We start from the raw sequence: 17890 nt of genomic DNA, 5'->3' as shown, positions 1-17890 counted from the left end.
AACCTCTATTCAGCCAAGTTGTTGGTGTTTGTTAGTGTTAATGAAGACAAACAAGCTTGGATGGATGGTTCAGTTCAAATGCCTTATTGCTGTTGGGAAAACAGTGCAAATCCTGTAAACAGACCAATAATATCACTGAGATAAAAAGACTCCATTTATCTGTGTAAAAAACAGTTCATGGTCTTAACCAGGTTAAAGATAAAAGTTTCATAAGAAGTGATGACAGTGTGCTTGTTTCTGGGTTGAGTGATTGCTTTTGATGTCTCTTAATATGTTTTAGTATTTTATATACTTTTATGTGAGTATATATTATCATTATTTTTTTTTCAAGTTCAGGTTAGTTCACATTTTATTTTATTTTTATTTATTTATTTTTGGCTGCGTTTGGTCCTCATCGCTGTGCGCGGGGCGCCCTCCAGCTGCAGCGAGCAGGGGCCACTCCCCACCACGGTGCGCAGACCTCCCACTGCGGTGGCCTCTCCCGTTGCGGAGCATGGGCTCTAGACGCGCGGGCTTCAGTAGTTGTGGGTCGCAGGCTCCAGAGCGCAGGCTCAGCAGTTGTGGCACACGGGCCTAGTTGCTCCGAGGCACGTGGGATCCTCCCGCACCAGGGCTCGAACCTGTGTCCTCCGCACCGGCAGGCGGACCAACGACTGCACCACCAGGGAAGTCCCTATATTATTTTAATAATAGAAAAAGAGTAAATCCCTAGGAAAGTGTTTGAATTTAGTTAGCTATTCACCTAAAGCAGGAACGTGAAAAGCATTGAATAAAGAATACTGATTTAATTTCACTAAAGTTTTTTTTTTCCCCCCTTTTTTCCCTCTAGAGACTTCTTACAGGGAGTGTAATTCTTTGTGTAAAACTAATTGAGGGACGATTCTACAAATAATTATTTTAAAAAGTTATTTTGAACTTTGATATTGAACAAAGCCATTAGGATCAAGTAGATATATGGGCATAATTTCCTACTTGAACTTACAGAATATTTGTTCACAGCCATGCCTCAAAGGAATGTTGTGTGATGAAAGCCTTTTGGGTTTTGGACAAAAATTTATCATTTCCGTTTTATATTCAGAGTTCACGCAGGGAGACGATAGCTTGTCAACAACATTGTGATAAAATTTAAATACTTTTTTTCCTCCTAGTAAATTGACCAGAATTTTCACCATAACTTGAATATAAATGGACATTAAAAGAAATTCCACTTCGTTTCATTCATTCATTCATTCATTATCAGTCAACAGATATTTATTGAGGGCTTGTTTTGGGCAAGATACTTGGGCTGTATCAGTGAACTAAAGAGGCAAAAATTCCTGCCTTTGAGGAGCTTACATTCTAGTGACATGCTTTTTGTGCGTTCATAGTTATGAAACACTTCTTTTGAAATGTGTGGTGTTTAATTTCCAAATGTTACATCTGTCGAAATGTATTCCTATTAAAAATGTAATCAGTTAGAAATTATGGGAAAGCCCACTGAATTAACTGTTCTTTGTATTATCCCTAAATGGTTTCTTAAATATTCTCATTATCCTGCAGGGCCACTCCTGCAGGTCCTTCCTTCAGTTTGAGCCTGTGAGTGCCATTCGGGGGGAGCTGAGAGGTGACCTCTTTGAAGACAGGCTCATTGTGGTCTTTGCATTCCTAGTACTTGACATATGTTAGTACATATGTTTATTAAATTAATCTGAACTTCAAAAGTAAGCAAAATAAAGTACTATATTTTAATAAAAAATAGTTCTTAGAACTATATTCCAATCTCTGGAATAAGGAATGAATTAAGTGTATGGATTTTTTTTTTTTTTGGAATGTACTATTCCAGTAACATTGAAAGATACCACAATATTTCACCTGACCTCCCCCCCACCCGCCATATTTCATGTAGGAGACCTTCCTTAAATGGTGATCCTTGACTCTGTATGTGTGTATGTAATTTTGGTGAGGTTGATATTCTTTTCCCATCCAACATTCTATTGTAAACATCTTCAGACATTGCAGAAAAATTGAAAGAATGAACAGTGAGTTATTTGGTTATCCACCTTCTCCATTCAGTAATTGTTATTTTGGTAATTGTTTTTGCCAAATTTGCAAAATATGCATGTATATATAAATGACTTTGTTGAGCTGTTTAGAAGTTGCAGTCATCATGATGCTTTTTTTTTTTTTTTTTGCGGTATGCGGGCCTCTCAGTGCTGTGGCCTCTCCCGTCGCGGAGCACAGGCTCCGGACGCGCAGGCCCAGTGGCCATGGCCCACGGGCCCAGCCGCTCTGCGGCACGTGGGATCCTCCCGGACCGGGGCACGAACCCGCGTCCCCTGCATCGGCAGGCGGACTCTCAATCACTGCGCCACCAGGGAAGCTCCATGATGCTTTTTTAATCTTTAAATACATGGGCTTGCATTGCCTAAGAATATGGACCTTCTTCTGTACAACCACCATTATCACTTCAGAAAATTAACAAGAGTTCCTTAATACCATTACTTTTCTCCACTTGTCTTTAAAATGTCTACTCAATAGCTGGGTTTTTTCAAACCAGAATTCAGTCAAGGCCTACACATTGTATTTGGCTTCTTTTGAATTTAGTCATGGAGTCATTTTTACAAAAATATTTGTAGTTTTTCCAGGGGCCACACTTAATTATTGAAATACTAAAGTCATTCTATTTCAAAGCACAGTTGTGTCATTGTTTTCAATTTTTATGAACTTTTAATTTTCGTTTGTCAGCATTGTGTGTTTTAATGAATTTCTCAGTGTTGCTTTTCCTAGACCTCAGGGAATCTTGGATTTTTGTGAGATTTGAAGTTTCACTTTGCACATGTTTTGCATTGGATTACATTTTGTTGTCAGATAACATCCTGTGATTAGCACCAGCTTGACTTCAAAGGATGTGAAAGTGATAGCTCGGGTTGTGCACTTGTTAAACTTGCAAGGATTTTTGGAGACTTTTAATAAAAGATCAGTGGCTGATGAAGGTTTTGGCCTTGTCAGCTTTTGTTTCCTTATGTGGTCTCTCAACTGCAGGGATGAGGAAATGAGAACATTCTATCAGTATATGTTACCTGGGTGATTGACAGGAGAGTTGGCCTGTCAGTGTTGTATTAGTTACTAGACTATATGGAAGATAGGTTTTCTATTGATGCTACATAAAGATTGGCTTTTATTTGAGCAAAGATTTACTATTCAGATGAGTCTAAGGTTAAGTAGATTTGTAAATAAGATATGTGAAATAAACATTTAAGGAAATAAACATATTAAGGTGTAGGTAATATAGAGTTTTGGTTTTTAAACTTGGCCCAGTTAAAGGAAATGGGTAAGGAAGATATCAGAGATGAACCATAAATGAGGCTTTATTCATATATCAGTGGAACTAGGACCAAAGAAAATGCTGAGATTTCCTTTGATCATCATTCTGGTTTTTAATTGCTGTGTAATCAATCATTCCAAACTTAATGGTGTAAAACAGTAATCATTTATTATTACTTCTGTCGATTGACAGTACTCAGCTAGGTGGTTCTTATCTAGATTTATGCAGTTGCCGTGAGATGGTAGCTGGAGTCATCTAGGAGATTCAAACAGTTGGGATCTGGAACAGCTGAGGTTTCTCAGGCATCTCTACCTCTGTGTGGTCTCTGCAGAATGGAGTCTTCGAGGTAGCTAGACTACTTACCAGGTAGCTCAAAGTTTAAAGGTATGTGTCCCAAGAGGCAGAGAGCCAGGCTGGAATGCCTTTTCCTGACATAGTCTTAGAAGTCATGCAGTGTTTCTTCAGCCTCGATCTTTTCTCAAGAAGCAAATCATAAGGCCCATATTCAAGGGAGGATAATTATACTCTACCTCTTGATGGGAGGAGTGCCAAAGAATTTATGGAGGAACTTCCCTGGTGGTCCAGTGGTTAAGACTCTGTGCTCCGAATGCAGGGGGCCCAGTTTCCATCCCTCGTCATCAGGAAACTAGATCCCGCATGCCTCAACTGAAAAAAAAAAAAAAAGAAAGATCCCTCGTGCACAGCCAAATAAATAAATATTAAAAAATAATATTAAAAATATTAAAAAAAATAAATAACTATTAAAAAAAAAGAATTTATGGATTTCTTTTTTTAACTGTCATGACCATTAAAAAAGGTGATAAACTAACAGTAAGGTATAATAGTTCAGAAGGAGATTTGGGTACCATGAAAGTTTTAGAAAAGATTGATACTGTGTATTTGAAAATAGAAACAGTGAAGACTTGATATTTATGGCACTGGACATAATGCATTTTGTGGCAGTAGTAACTATTAATGGACATAATATTTCCAGACAGAAGTATTGTACTGGGCAGTTCAACAGCTTAATATCACAGAGCCCCCTCCAGACGCATCTAGGTCAGAATCATAAGGGGAGCCAATGTAAATGTGTTTCTTTGACATCACTAGTATTACTCATACAGTCAGGTGGTTGTTTGGGTGCATTATTTAGGAAATGTGAAACATTTGCTATGTTCTGAGACTTAAAAGATTGAAATGTGAGCCAGTGATTAGTTCTTCACTATGTCTCCGCTCAGACACAGGGTGTATTCCCTGCGAAACAGAATTTTCTTTGGACAGGAGGTACTTGGCTTCATCATCCATTTGATTAGTCAGCTTTAGGACTGAATGTTTTCTATTTCCAGAGACACATCTGTCTTGAAATGACTAGGTTTTGCTGCAGAATCTATTTATTTTAATAATCATTTGCATACCTACTATGTGCGAGGCATTGTACTAGCTACTGGCTAGATACTGGCGTTTAAAAGAAACCTTACAGGGCTTCCCTGGTGGCGCAGTGGTTGAGAGTCCGCCTGCCGATGCAGGGGACACGGGTTCGTGCCCCGGTCCGGGAGGATCCCACATGCTGCCGAGCGGCTGGGCCCGTGAGGCATGGCCGCTGAGCCTGTGCGTCCGGAGCCTGTGCTCTGCAATGGGAGAGGCCACAACAGTGAGAGGCCTGCGTACCACCAAAAAAAAATATATAAAAGAAACCTTACAGGCAGTTCCAAAGGAGAGTTCTAAAAATCTTTTGGGCAGGTCATTATTGTTGACATAAATGTGTAGCTTACCAGTATTGTTAATATGAAGATGATATGTATTTGCATGTAAAGTTTGTTAGAAATAGGCCTTATTATTTCATAGCTTTGCCTAAGGTGGTGTATTGTTTGTGGTCAGTTTTAAAGTGATACTAGTCATGTGTCGTTTTTCTTAGTGTTTTGCAGTTTTTATTAAATGGAATATGTGATGAAATTGCAGCATCTTTTGTGTGAATGTGAAAAAGACCCTGTATTTATTTTGTACATGCAATACCTTTTGTTGTTTTGTCTGTTTCTAGTCAAAAGATGCTTTGTTGTCATTATAAAATGAAGATTGGGATTGGACAGTTTCTGAGGGCCTTCCTAGGACTAATACTCAAAGCAAGGAAGAGAGTGGATTTCTAGATGGTAAGAGGGATTTCTAGATGGTAAGAAGAATTTCTAGACGGTAAAGATGGTAGGAAGTGTCAGTGAAGTGTCAGTTTAAGTTGAATCATATTTTAGACTTTCTGCAAGCCAAGACAAAAAGCAATGGCTGAAAAATTAACTGCTTATCATGTTATATCAGAGAGAAACTTTTTCTTAATCATGCTCTGAGATACATTTTTAGTGAATCTTTTTTATATTTAGGGCTACTAAGAAAGCCCAACGGACGGTGAGTTTTATAGTCAACACCGAAGTTTTCTTTATGTGACCGTACAGAGCACTGATAAAAGCTGAAGTCCTTGTTTTGTGGAGACCCCTCTATGGGAATTGAGGATTGTAACTTTCTGGATTAGGATTATATAATGTTTAGAGGCTGATCTGGAAAATTACGCGGTTTGCTCATTTTAAACATTTTTAGCATTGTTACTCCTTACTATATATGAAGCACGACGTTTTCCAAACATCATCTCATTTAGCAGCCTGGCAGCACTGTTGCAGAGGCAATTTGAGGTGAAGGCAATTGAGCGTGGCTCCCAGGCTGCACAGCTGTGGAGTGGTAGGTCTCTAAGCACGGGGTCCTTAGTTATTAAGGCCCGTTAACAGGGTCTGCTGCTGAGGCTCATGGGTTACTGTTATGTGAACTGAAGTTTTAAACATTTGTAGATAAAAACAAAATGTCGCAGTAAAGGACTGTGCTCCAGCCTTTAAAAGCAGTACATTAACTGTTGTGCCTACATGAATAAATTTTTTTTTTATTGCTTTAAAATTTGATCTGTTTGCAGAGGACAGGCCCATCATCATGTGTCTTTTCTTCCTCTTGCCTGGGGTTTGGTGGAGGAATGAGGACCGTAAAGTGACAGTCTCCATGCTCAGTTGAGTGTTGAAACTAGGACTGTTCATTTCTGAAGCCAGTATGCTGGTTCCTATTGATAAGCCTTTGTTGCAGTCTCCATCTGGACATGCTAGGGTGTGAGATCGTGGACTGGGGACCCATTAGAATCATTACCATAGTGACACTAAATTGTTTCCATCCTTTGTGTGTCGTTTGGCTGAGAAGGGTTGTGAACAGTTAGTCTCTTCTTTGTATGATATTCTAGTATCTTTAGTCAATCTGTGCAGTACCTGTAATGTACTAATACCCGGATGTGCAAAAAGTCATGGTTACATCCTTAAGGAGCTTACTGTGTAGTTAGGAAAGTAAAATAGAAATGTTGAAAAGTAGGATAGCAGTATAGAGGTGAAGCAGTAAATGATTAATTGCTAAATTGAGTAGAATTGATGAGAAGTTCTGGAGGAAGTCAAAAGAGAAAGTGTCCACTGGGCCATAGTATCTTTATTACACTTTCTGTAGATATTTGATATATAACTGGGAAGGATAGAGGTAATTCTAAATGTAATTTGGAAAGGTTTAGATAACCAGGATTTTAATAGATGCTATGAATTCACATTATTTTTGCAGTACCCATGAGCTAAGAAGTACAGTTTTATCCATGAACTTCAGTTACGTCTAGTTGGTCTTATGTGTTAGTTATGAGGTCTGTTTCAGATGTCTCTCAGTGGTTTTTAATGGGGTATAACGGTAGATATTTGGAGTCACTCTTTGCTGTCTTCATCCAAAGTGGTACTGCCCACCCATAATAGCTCTGGTTCCCCAAATTCCTTTTTCACCAGTTCCTACTTAGCACTCAGCACCTCCTTTTCTTTCATTCAGTCAGAAATGGTAACGCCAGTAATAGCAGGAGCCACTAATGTTTTGTGCCAGGCTTTGTACTAAGCATATTGTATGCTACAGTACCCTGTTGGTTCAATGTGTAAGTAAACTTTGCCGTCACAGAAGTGAATTTATGGTCTAAATTATTTATTGGATGTGTTGAGGGACTCAATCCTTTCTTGGTATTTCAGATCAAAAATCTTGATTTAGTTTAAAGGTCAGGCTTTTAAGTTCTGATTGCTGTGGTTAGAGTTTTTCTGGCTTGTCTACGTTATAGACTATGGCCAAGCCAGTAACTTGAGACACTACTAAGAGAGCTTGAAGAAGGAGGGTCAAGGCCCTTTAGACTTGCTGGTTTCAGGGAGAGTGTGCAAGTAATTCCTTCACAAGCCCAATAGAGCTTACCTTAGTTTTTTAAAAGAAATTTTTCTCCCTAGGGGTTTTTTGTTTCCTTTTCTTTGTTTGCTTTTGGTCTTTGCTCTGGTACTTGCTCTTCTCCCTCATCCCAAGCTCTGTCTTTGTGGACATTCAGTAATCTTTAGAATATTTAAAGATGTTTAAAGTTGCATGTATACGTTTTAAACACAAGTGGTATGTTTACTTTTCTATCAGTTTTGTAGATGAAATGACAGTCACCGCTGTGAGGTCTGTTGGACAAGTGAGTCTACATACTTTCTGTATCCCAAAAGGCAGGAGAGTGGAAGTTTTTTTGTTTTTGTTTCTAACTTAGTTAACAGTTTTGGTGACGTTTTAAGGAATTTCGGATCTAGTTTTGATAGTTTTAAAAGTTCTTTTAAAAGCTTATCCCTTTTCTGTCTTTAGTGTGTCTTTTTTTTATTTAGTTGAAAGCAAATTTAGTTTTTGTCTTTATTGTTATTTGCTAGGTATAAAATTTCTGGTTGGGAATAATTTTTCTTCAAAATTTTGAAGGCATTACATCGTCACATAGCTTCCAGTATTTCTTTTAAGGAGTTCAGTGCCATTTTGACTCCTGATCCTTTTAACTTGACCTACCTTCCCCCCTCCACCTCCCCCCCACCCCCCCAAAGAAAAAGCGCTTTGAGAGTCTTTCCTCAGTCCATGGTGCTGAGAAATTTCATCTTGATGTGCCTTTATGTAGTAGGTCATTTTCTCATTCATTGTATTTTGGGCCCCAAACACTTGGTAGGTACCTTTATTCTGGAAGCTCCTGTCATTCCAGGAAATTTTGTTGGAACAGTTGGTCTGTTCCTCTTTGCCCGCCCTGTAGACTTTAGGTTTCAGTTTTCTCTTGTCTGCTAAGTCATTTGCCACTTGCTCTATATGTTTCCAGCTTCCAAAAATTTTGTTGGCATCTCTTGCTTGAGTGCTCTAGCCTTCTCTCTTTTTCTTTGTCCTTGTAACTTTAAAATTCACTTGTCGTTTTAGGGGGGTTGTAGGAGGTGGTGAAGATGATTCATGTTTAACTAGAAGTCCTACACAAGAAAATTATTTCTGTTTATTCTGGATACACTGGTTCTCCATACCTGTTGTCTTAGTCTGCTTGGGTTGCTGTAACAAAATACCATAAACTGGTATTTTACTTTTCACAATTCTGGAGGCTGGAAGTCTGAGATTAGGGTGCCATAATGGTCGGTTTCTGGTGAAAGCCTGCTTCTTGGCTTGTAGATGACAGCCTTGCTGTTGTATTCTCTTGTCCTGTCTCTTCTCCTTTTTTATTTTTAAAATTTAATTTAACTTAATTTAATTTTTTACTGAAGTATGATTTACAATGTTGTGTTAGTTTTTGGTGTACAGCAAAGTGATTCAGTTACATACGTTATGTTCTTTTTCAAATCCTATTCCATTATGGTTTATTACAGGATATTGAATATAGTTGATCACAGGAAGGCGGTATATAGTTTATTTTTGCAGTTGTATTTTGCCTAGCAGACTGCTCTAGCACTATCGACTGTGTAGATGATATGTAAGAAAAATAATTTAAAATCTTAGAATCTTCTTGGCTTCTCGAGGTGTTCTGGAGAACTGTAGCTTTTTTAGTTGTGTAAGAGCCATTTTCTTTTGTTTACTAGATAAATATTTATAAATGTTTTCACCGGGATGATGCCACCTTTTTTTTTTTTTTTTTTTTCCCCAGTATGCGGGCCTCTCACTGCTGTGGCCTCTCCCGTTGCGGAGCACAGGCTCCGGACGCGCAGGCCCAGCGGCCATGGCTCACGGGCCCAGTCGCTCCGCGGCATGTGGGATCCTCCCGGACGGGGGCACGAACCTGCGTCCCCTGCATCGGCAGGCAGACTCTCAACCGCTGCACCACCAGGGAAGCCCGATGCCACCTTTTTTGAGATGATGAGTCTCAACACCCTTCAAGGCCCATTTCAAAATCCTGACTCCCCTGAAGCCCTGGCCCTCACTGACTCTTCCAGTGCAAAATGAATTCTGCCTTCTCTTAGTAATTTTTGGTTATAGCACTCATCTTGGCAGCTAGTTTAGTGTTTTATTTTTTATTTGTTTTCCTGTGTATATCCTTTTTTTTTTTTTTTTTTTTTTTGGCGGTACGCGGGCCTCTCACCATTGCGGCCTCTCCCGTTGCGAAGCACAGGCTCTGGACGCGCAGGCTCAGCGGCCATGGCTCACGGGCCCAGCCACTCCGCGGCATGTGGGATCCTCCCGGACCGGGGCACGAACCCGTGTCCCCTGCATCGGCAGGCGGACTCTCAACCACTGCTCCACCAGGGAAGCCCTATCCTTTGTTTTTACAAGTAGATTGTACACTACTTGAGATGTGTGCATTGTATCAGCTCTTCTTTCTTCCTCAGGCTTCCTAAGGGGTAGATGGCACAGTTTTCTGTAGCTGTGGCTCATGATTAGGGGCAGCATTCCCAAGTATGTAGAAACCCCCTCAGGTGGTGCCACCATTCGTCTCCCCTCCCTCCCCAGTGTATTTTATAGTGCAGCTTATTTCCTGTAATACTTAACTCTGGGCATTCAGGAAGTATTTGTTGATTGAATTGGACCCATGGCAAGTGTGATATGATAAGAATAGAGGCCTGGAGAGATTTTGTCTCCCTCTCTCTCTCTGTCACCTCTTAATTGAATAATTACAGGTAAATCAACCTCTTGTAGTTTTTTGTTTTCTCATGGAAAACAAAGAGACTGTTATATCAAGGACTTGATATTAAATGAAAAAACTGTATGATTGTTTTTCTGAGATCAAATAAAAGTTAAGAAATATCAAACTAAGTACTGTGTTGGTGCCAGTTTCTAAGAAAGTTTTCACAGTCTGTGGGTTAGGGAGAAAATTTTTTTATTTAGATTTGTCTTTTCTACTTTATAAATTTGAAATTTATCTTTTAATGAAATATTGGTAGTTGTAGTTTGTTGCTTTTTCTAAATCGAGGCAAGATGAAAAGTTGGCAACCTTATGTTTATTCTTATAATTTGAAGGAAATTTTATTTATCTGTTAAGTCTAGGAGTCAGAATGTGCTTTATGCCTTAAAACCTGTGACACCCCAGTTGGGGGACAGGTTTCTATATATTTATTTGTTAGACTAAGCTTGTTAATGTTCCTTTTCAAAGTTTCTATCTTTACTGATACTTTGTCTGCTTGAACTATCAGTTTCTGATAGAAGTGTATTAAATTTCTCATTGGAGTTGACATTTTCTCAAAGGGTCAGTTTTTACTAGATATATTTTTGAGGTTATGGTATTAGGAACATTCAAGTTCTTGCATGTTAAATGTTCTTGGTGGATTATTCCTTTTAATGTTATGTGGTGTCTCTCTTATCCCTATTAATACTTCCTTTTCCTTCACTCTGTTAATATTTGACTTTTAATATGTGCGATGAACCATTTGAATAAGTAGATTTATTTCTACTGTCTGAATTTCATATTTTCTGAATCTTTTATTTTGCTGCTTTTTTTCCCTTCTGTTAAGATTCCTAGTTTTCTGCATTTCCTTCCTTTTTTCCTCCTCTTTTGATTGGAAGCCATAGATTGTATTTCTGTTCTTTTAGTGGTTACTATTAAGCTTTTCAGCCACAGTGTTCTAACAAAACCATGAGCCCAACTCCAACTTACAGGATGAACCCAGTCTTCCACTAGGGAGCACTTTGAGCATCATTTCCCTTCTGTGGAGATGTTTATCTTTTATTTGATCTCAGCTTTGTCTTTTGGATTTCTCTTTTACGGTCATCTTTCATGGCTGTATATATAGAGTGGAAGAGGTTTTCCAGAGTGAGCACAGTATACCAACTCTACTCCAGCCATTCTTCCATCCTGCTGATTTGCATACCTGCACGTAATACACAGTCAGTATTTGTTAATTGATACATATCTTATGTCGATGCATCTTGTTCCTTCTGTTTGTTTTAGTTTTACTCACTTTACTTTTTTCAGCTTTAGATGGAAAGGAAAGTGGAGGGAACAGTCCCACCCAAACCTATGGAAGACCTTTTCACTAACTACCCACATCGAACTTGATAGAGTGCTCAGTGCTAAGAGAAGAAAGGAGGTGTAGAGAAGTTAGTCGGGGACAAAGCAACTTTAGAGTCCTGTGAATTGATAATATTTATTGATAGTAATCTCATTGTAGACTGGTTCCATTTTGTTAGGTTTGTTAACTGTTTTGCTCTGTAAACACTACAGATGCCAATTTTTTTTTTGAGGGAACCAGGAGAGCTACACTGTACGTAGCTATGTTGTAGCTATGATGATGGTAGCTGAGTTTTGCAAACATTGCTGTTCTGACCTAATGTTTGCTAGGACAATCTGAGATGGTGGTGATTACAGGAGTGCCGCTCTACTATCTTCCTTTTTCAGGAGGTTGAAGTTAGTTATGAAGAGAGGATTAAACCAATAAACTTGTTAGAGCCTGATGCTGAAATATTGAGAATATTGTATCTATGACTAGGAAGTGATTTTCAGGTTAAAAAAAAAAACCCCAAAACCACCCCGAACCAGGGGAAAATACCAGCAGCCTGGGGATGATAATTAGGGATTGGCAGATAGATGGGCTAATGTCCTTTATATTCATTCCCAGGCTTAGCTCTCTAACATCATTATCCACACGCTACCTAAAAGCACCACGTTTTTTGTGTGTGTGTTTGGTTTTTGTTTAAGTGGTTGGCCGATACAGAGTGGGGATTGAGATGGGATGAGAGCCCTCTTTATCAGTAATGTCAATCTGTAAATCAGAGACTGCCTGTTGAATCTACTTCTATTGGGTTGAGTACTTACTGTAAGGTGAAGAATTGGAAACATTTACTGGTGGATCCCATTTATTGGTAGTGGGGGAGGCCAACCCTTTGCTATGGTTGCTGTGTTGCCAGAGGGGAGACATTTGTGTTTTTTTGTGTGCCATAATGATAAAAACAAAAGGGATCTGGTAAGCCCTTAAATTTGACTGTGGTGGTTTGTAGGTTTGACCTTTTTTTGATGACTTCGATTTGGATCTCTGAATTAGAGACCCAGTGTTAAGAACCCCAGTAGGTGCAGATTTCAGAGAAGCCATTTATTTGATACAGCTTTCAGACCCGCTCTGGGTACACTGATGATCATGCGCCAGGTAATAAGCAAGGTTGTTGGACAATTTGATTGTAAAGCCCACTTGGTTAGTCTGGCTTTGTGGGAATAAAGATGCCCAGGAAGGTTTGCTTATACTGTAGAAGGGAAATATTGAAATCTATTGCTGTCTCCTAAATGTAGATGATTTTGAATCATAGTTAAAGATCTTTAATTTTTCTACTTAAAGGAATAAAAATGCTGTTGCCATGTTATTTGGATTTAAAAAATTGCTATAGATATATGTTAACAATATAATTTTAGGCACAGTAAGATTGTTTGTTTATACGGTTTATCTTTTTAATCCCAGTAAGAAAATAGGGAAATCAGTTTTGTTTAGTTAAAGAAAAAAGAGAGGAAAGGTAGTTTGTCACTACTGAGCTCTACCTTTTGGAGGGGGAGGGCTTCTCTGTGCTAGGTCCCCTCCACGGTTTGGGGCTATTACTTCTGAGAGCTTAGATTTCAGATCAGTGTCCTCTGGTTCCCTAAGACCTTACTAGAAAGAATGGCCTGTTTGTGTTCCATGTTTAGTGTTTCCCAAACAGTGTTCACTTCAGTTTGAAAAACACAGGATTAAGCGTAAACATGTTTCTTTATTTTAGGACTTATCAGAATCTAATAGAGGTATTTGGATTGTGAATTTCTAAGAGGGGGCTATCGTAAGCAACATTTCCAGAACTTGAAATAGTAGGGTTTTTAATATCTCCCTAAATGGACTATTAATCTTGTGACTGTTTTAAGCAGTCCTTGCATGTATTCGTGGTATTTTAGAGTAGTGATTTCCAAACTTAGTTGATCATCACTTTGGGTTGCTTAGAAATTTTTTTTTTTTAATTTTGAGTTGATAATATGTGATTGAAATTCAAAAAGTGTACATTGGCACTCAGTGAAAAGCTTCCCTCCCTGCTCTGTTTCCTAGCTGCCTACTTCCTTTCGTCATAGGTGACTAAATGTTATTCCTACCAGAGACGTTTTATGAATGTGCCATAATTTATTTAGCCAGAATATAAATTACTGAGTCTTGTATTTGGAGATTTCTGATTTAGTAGGTTTGGGTGGGGTCTGGTAATACGTCTTTTAAAATATTCCTTAGGCAGTGGATGATTAGCCAGGTTTAGACACTGTTATTTCAGATGGTACACATTACTTTTGCATGTGACATATTATCCAATTCTTAAAACAACTCTGTGAAGCAGATATGGTAAGCATCATTTTTGGCAGAGGTGGAAACATGAGAGCAGGAGATGTTAAATGACCTATTCAAGGTCATGCTCCGTTTTAATGGTGGAGCTGAGACTCAAAACCCAGGGTTCTTTTGGGTATCTAGGTAGAACTTGGTTGGCACTAACTTTGCCTTTTCATGGCTACAATGCTGATGATTGGCTAAACAACCGGAAAAAAAAAAAAAAAGAAACCCCAAACAAATAAAAAATTAATTATGGGTATTTATATCCAATTCTTCCTATTTTGGCACAGCATTAAATGTTGGAATATTTTATTGCATTACTTGCCAGTAGATGTCCAGTAATTAGACTTTCTCTAGTTTGCACTTTAAGGTGCTTAGCCAGTTAGACTCATGTTATCAGTTTCAGGCACTTATACAGGCGAGTTGCACACAGACTTTTGCTTCCTGATGAGCTTGCTTTCTCTCTTCCCTTTGCTTCCAGCTTCCTTTTGGCCCCTTCAGTACATTTCCTTAACGCAACCCAGATTAAGCCACGGAGGAGGGGGAGGAGGGAGGGATGGGGGGAGGAACAAGACTGTCCTCTAAGTGGCGGGACTGGGAGAGTATCCCCAGCTGTGAAGTACCGAGTGATTTCCTAGTCTGTCTGGTAAACTCTTTCTGGGGATGATTCTCAAAGAAAGTTAAAAAAAGTTAAAGTAAAAAACTCTTCTTAATATTGTAGGACCGTTTGATTTGGGGTAGAACCTCCGTGGGGTTATTTTGTAGGACAATATTCCTTTAGTGTGTTTTAAAAAACCTAGTCTCATAATATTGGCCTCATAGCAGAACAGCTAAAAATCTTTAGAATGACTATGAAAAGAATAAAAAAGCTGCAAGTCCACTATTTTGAAGCAGTGTAGGACTTAGAGCAGGGACATGAATGCCCATTCATTTGTTCAGCCACCCATCCATCAGCTGTCAGGTGCTGGGGATTTAGAAATTAGTAAAACCCGGTTCTTGCCTTCATAGAGTTTGTCAAACCGTGAAAGAGACAAATATTTCATCAAACAAGTAGTTACAGCATAAGTACTGTGGAAGGAAGTATGCCTCAGGGGACTCAGAGAAATGCCTAGTTTAGCCTGGAGTGAAAGGTAAGTTAACGTTTCCAACAGGTTCTTTCAGCCTACCCTCCAGGGACTAGTAGCTATAGACGTGTAGAAGGCAGTGGGGTATAGTTTATTCTAGGCTGAAGGAATAGATGTGTACAAAAAAAATAAAATAAGGCGCTCCCTGGTGGTCTGTATGGACTGAGTTCAGTCCCTTGTTTGGGGAACTAAGATCCAGCAAGCTGCGAGGCGTGCCCTCCCCCTCTCCCCTCCAAGAAAAGAGTACTTTGTGAGTATAATCTAGTGAAGGACTTGGGAGAGTATAGTGATATTTGGGGTATAGAGTGCCCAGGAAGAGTGAGGAGATGAGATTGGAGGTAGTAGGGGCAGGAAGAGAAGGAATCTCTCACTCTTGTGAAATAACAACCCATGCGCAAAATACACAGAGTTAGAGTGCGTCTACGGATTTCTGGTTCCAAGAATTCCCAGACTTAGCTGTCATTCTCTGGTTCCTCGGGTTCCTACAAGATCTCCAGATTCAAATTGGGCCCTATTTAGTTTGGCAACCGGTTCAAGCTAGAACTTGGCAGATTTGAAGCAGCAATATATAGAGCAAGCTATCCAAAGATGAAAAATATAGTTCAGTAATAATGCTAATGGCTGCCATTTATTGAATGTTTAAGTGCTTGGCTCTTTCCAAGGTACATTACAAAATTACCTTTAATCCTTATAGCAGTCCTACCAGACAAGTGGTTTTATCTCCATTTAACAGACCAAGATACCTTCCAAGCTCTGGGAGGTTAAAGTAAGCTTGCCCAAGGTTACAGAGCCAATTAATGGAAGGGATGGAGTTGAACCCAGGTTTGTTAGTCCGACACCACAGCCCATTCTTTTCCCACTCCACCATGCTGCCTCTTGTTCCCAGGGCAGATGGAATGGCAGCTCAGGAATGTAAAATGACCGTTTCAGAGGCAGTAAAACTGCCGTTTCATCTTCGATGTTAAAAGGGCAACAAGAAGCCATCCCAGTATCTGTCATTTAAAGAAGCTTTCCTGAATTTAATGGCATCAAGATCCTTGGTCAGGAACCTAACCTCCTAATTGTCTTGTTTTATGGAAAAATCAGATTTCATCACAGGTATTTTCAGTTTAGAGTTCTATCTCAAGGACTGAATACTTTGCCAAATGGTGGTATTTATATTACAAAGTGTGTCAGTTATCTCATGAGACCTTTGATTTGTATGTAGAGTTAAAATTGGGTTTGATGTTGCAGATATTCAGAATGTGGCTATGGCCTAAGGGTGAAGAAAAACCAAGACTCTTCTCTTGAAATTTTGGCTGGATGCTACACTTTTTGGACAGGAGCACTAAAGGAAGTCTTCTCACCCTGTTAGCACACAAGTTAACCAAGTTTGAGTCTTGTACATATGTATGGTCTTACTGTTAAGCAGTTGAAATTAGATGAGACAGAAATACTTAGGAAATTATCAAGAAGAATTAATGTATAAAGGCCATATCTTTTATCTTTTCCTACCGAACTTCTTGTCCATTTGGCATGTGTATTTTCCTTTTCCTGTTTTGAATGGAACTGAAAATAACACAGTTGGTTTTGCTTTAAAGGAAAATGACTCATTTTCTTGTGTTCATCTCAGAGATGTGTTTATCTTTCAAATGGCACAGTAGTTTGGGATTTTGGTCTCTTTTTCATTTTATTATGAAAGATGTTATTTATGGCACTATATAGGAATTTCTAACCAGAATATTTTCTGTGTTAAGGGAAGAAATTATTTGTAAGTATAATGTCTTTTTTCTATGATAGTTGCAGAGTGTTTCTATAACATGAATTTTCTCATCTTAGTTTTATAGAAATCTTTGAGCAGTTTCAACTGAAAACCATTCTAGGAGGAAGAATTAAAAGAATTTCCCATTTAAAATTTGTATCATTTTCTCAGTTTACAGTATTTATTTAGAAACTTCTGTTTTTTGGTCTTGAATGTATCTTGAAGCTGAATGTCCTGTATTATTTATTTAGGGTAAAAGGAACACATTTTATAAACTGGTATTTGTTCTCTCCATAGCACAAAGTATGTATAAGTCCTACCTATAACTGGTTATTCAGGAAGCTGACAGATGGGTTTTTTCCTCTACAAAAGCCATCATTGTGTGACTTGGGGTCTTTTAAAAGTAAAGTCAGATGTTTGCTACCGGGCACCATTTTTTCTTGGGTGGGCAAAAAAGTGAGAAATTGTCAAGTCAAATTTAAAGAAATAAAATGTGGTTAAGACTTATGTCTAAGCAAAGATATATTAGGGATCAACTTACAAGCTGGGATTTGCATTATAAAACTGAACAGATTACTCTTCACCAAGGAAATGTCCTTTTTTAGAGTGTGGGAGGAATAATCTTCTCTATCAGTGGTCTCAAACTCAAATGCCTACAGGTGCTGGGCAGGTAAGGGCACCTCTAGTCACCACTAGGCAATATAAGCTTGGTTGCTGGATCTCATTTTTCAAGAGAAGCTAGAAATCTGAAAATCTGTCTGAAATTTTCCAGTTTTACATGTTGGCCAAGAATCTTTAACAGTCTTTAAACAATTTAAAATGCCATGTGATTCAGTATCACGTGTACATCTGTAGGGCGGCAGTTTGTGACTTCTCCTTAAGGCTCCCCCCTCACCCCTTTTAGTAATAGACTATAGCTTTTGCATATAAATCTTAAAGAGGTTCTTTCTGATCCTTGCCTCTACTGCCTCCCCCTCCCCTATTGAGATGATAAACATTTAGTTCCTCATGGGTACTAATACTATCAGGAGGGCAGGATTAAATTTTTCATATGCTTTATGCTATGTTATGCTACATTGCTGTACCATTTTACATCTAAAGAGAATCATGCATGGGGGTA

At 38.8% G+C, this 17890-nt stretch overlaps 1 protein-coding gene across 6 annotated transcripts in view; it reads left to right on the top strand.

The window, feature by feature from the left end:
• Positions 1 to 17890, top strand: part of UBR5 (ubiquitin protein ligase E3 component n-recognin 5) — a 142420-nt gene that overhangs the window by 15252 nt on the left and 109278 nt on the right. The gene's annotated exons all lie outside the window — the stretch shown is intronic.

Source organism: Orcinus orca, chromosome 17 (genome assembly GCF_937001465.1).
Source record: "Orcinus orca chromosome 17, mOrcOrc1.1, whole genome shotgun sequence".
NCBI lineage: Eukaryota > Metazoa > Chordata > Mammalia > Artiodactyla > Delphinidae > Orcinus > Orcinus orca.
The sequence above is the reverse complement of the archived record's forward strand: the minus strand, read 5'-3'. Positions and strand labels throughout refer to the sequence as shown.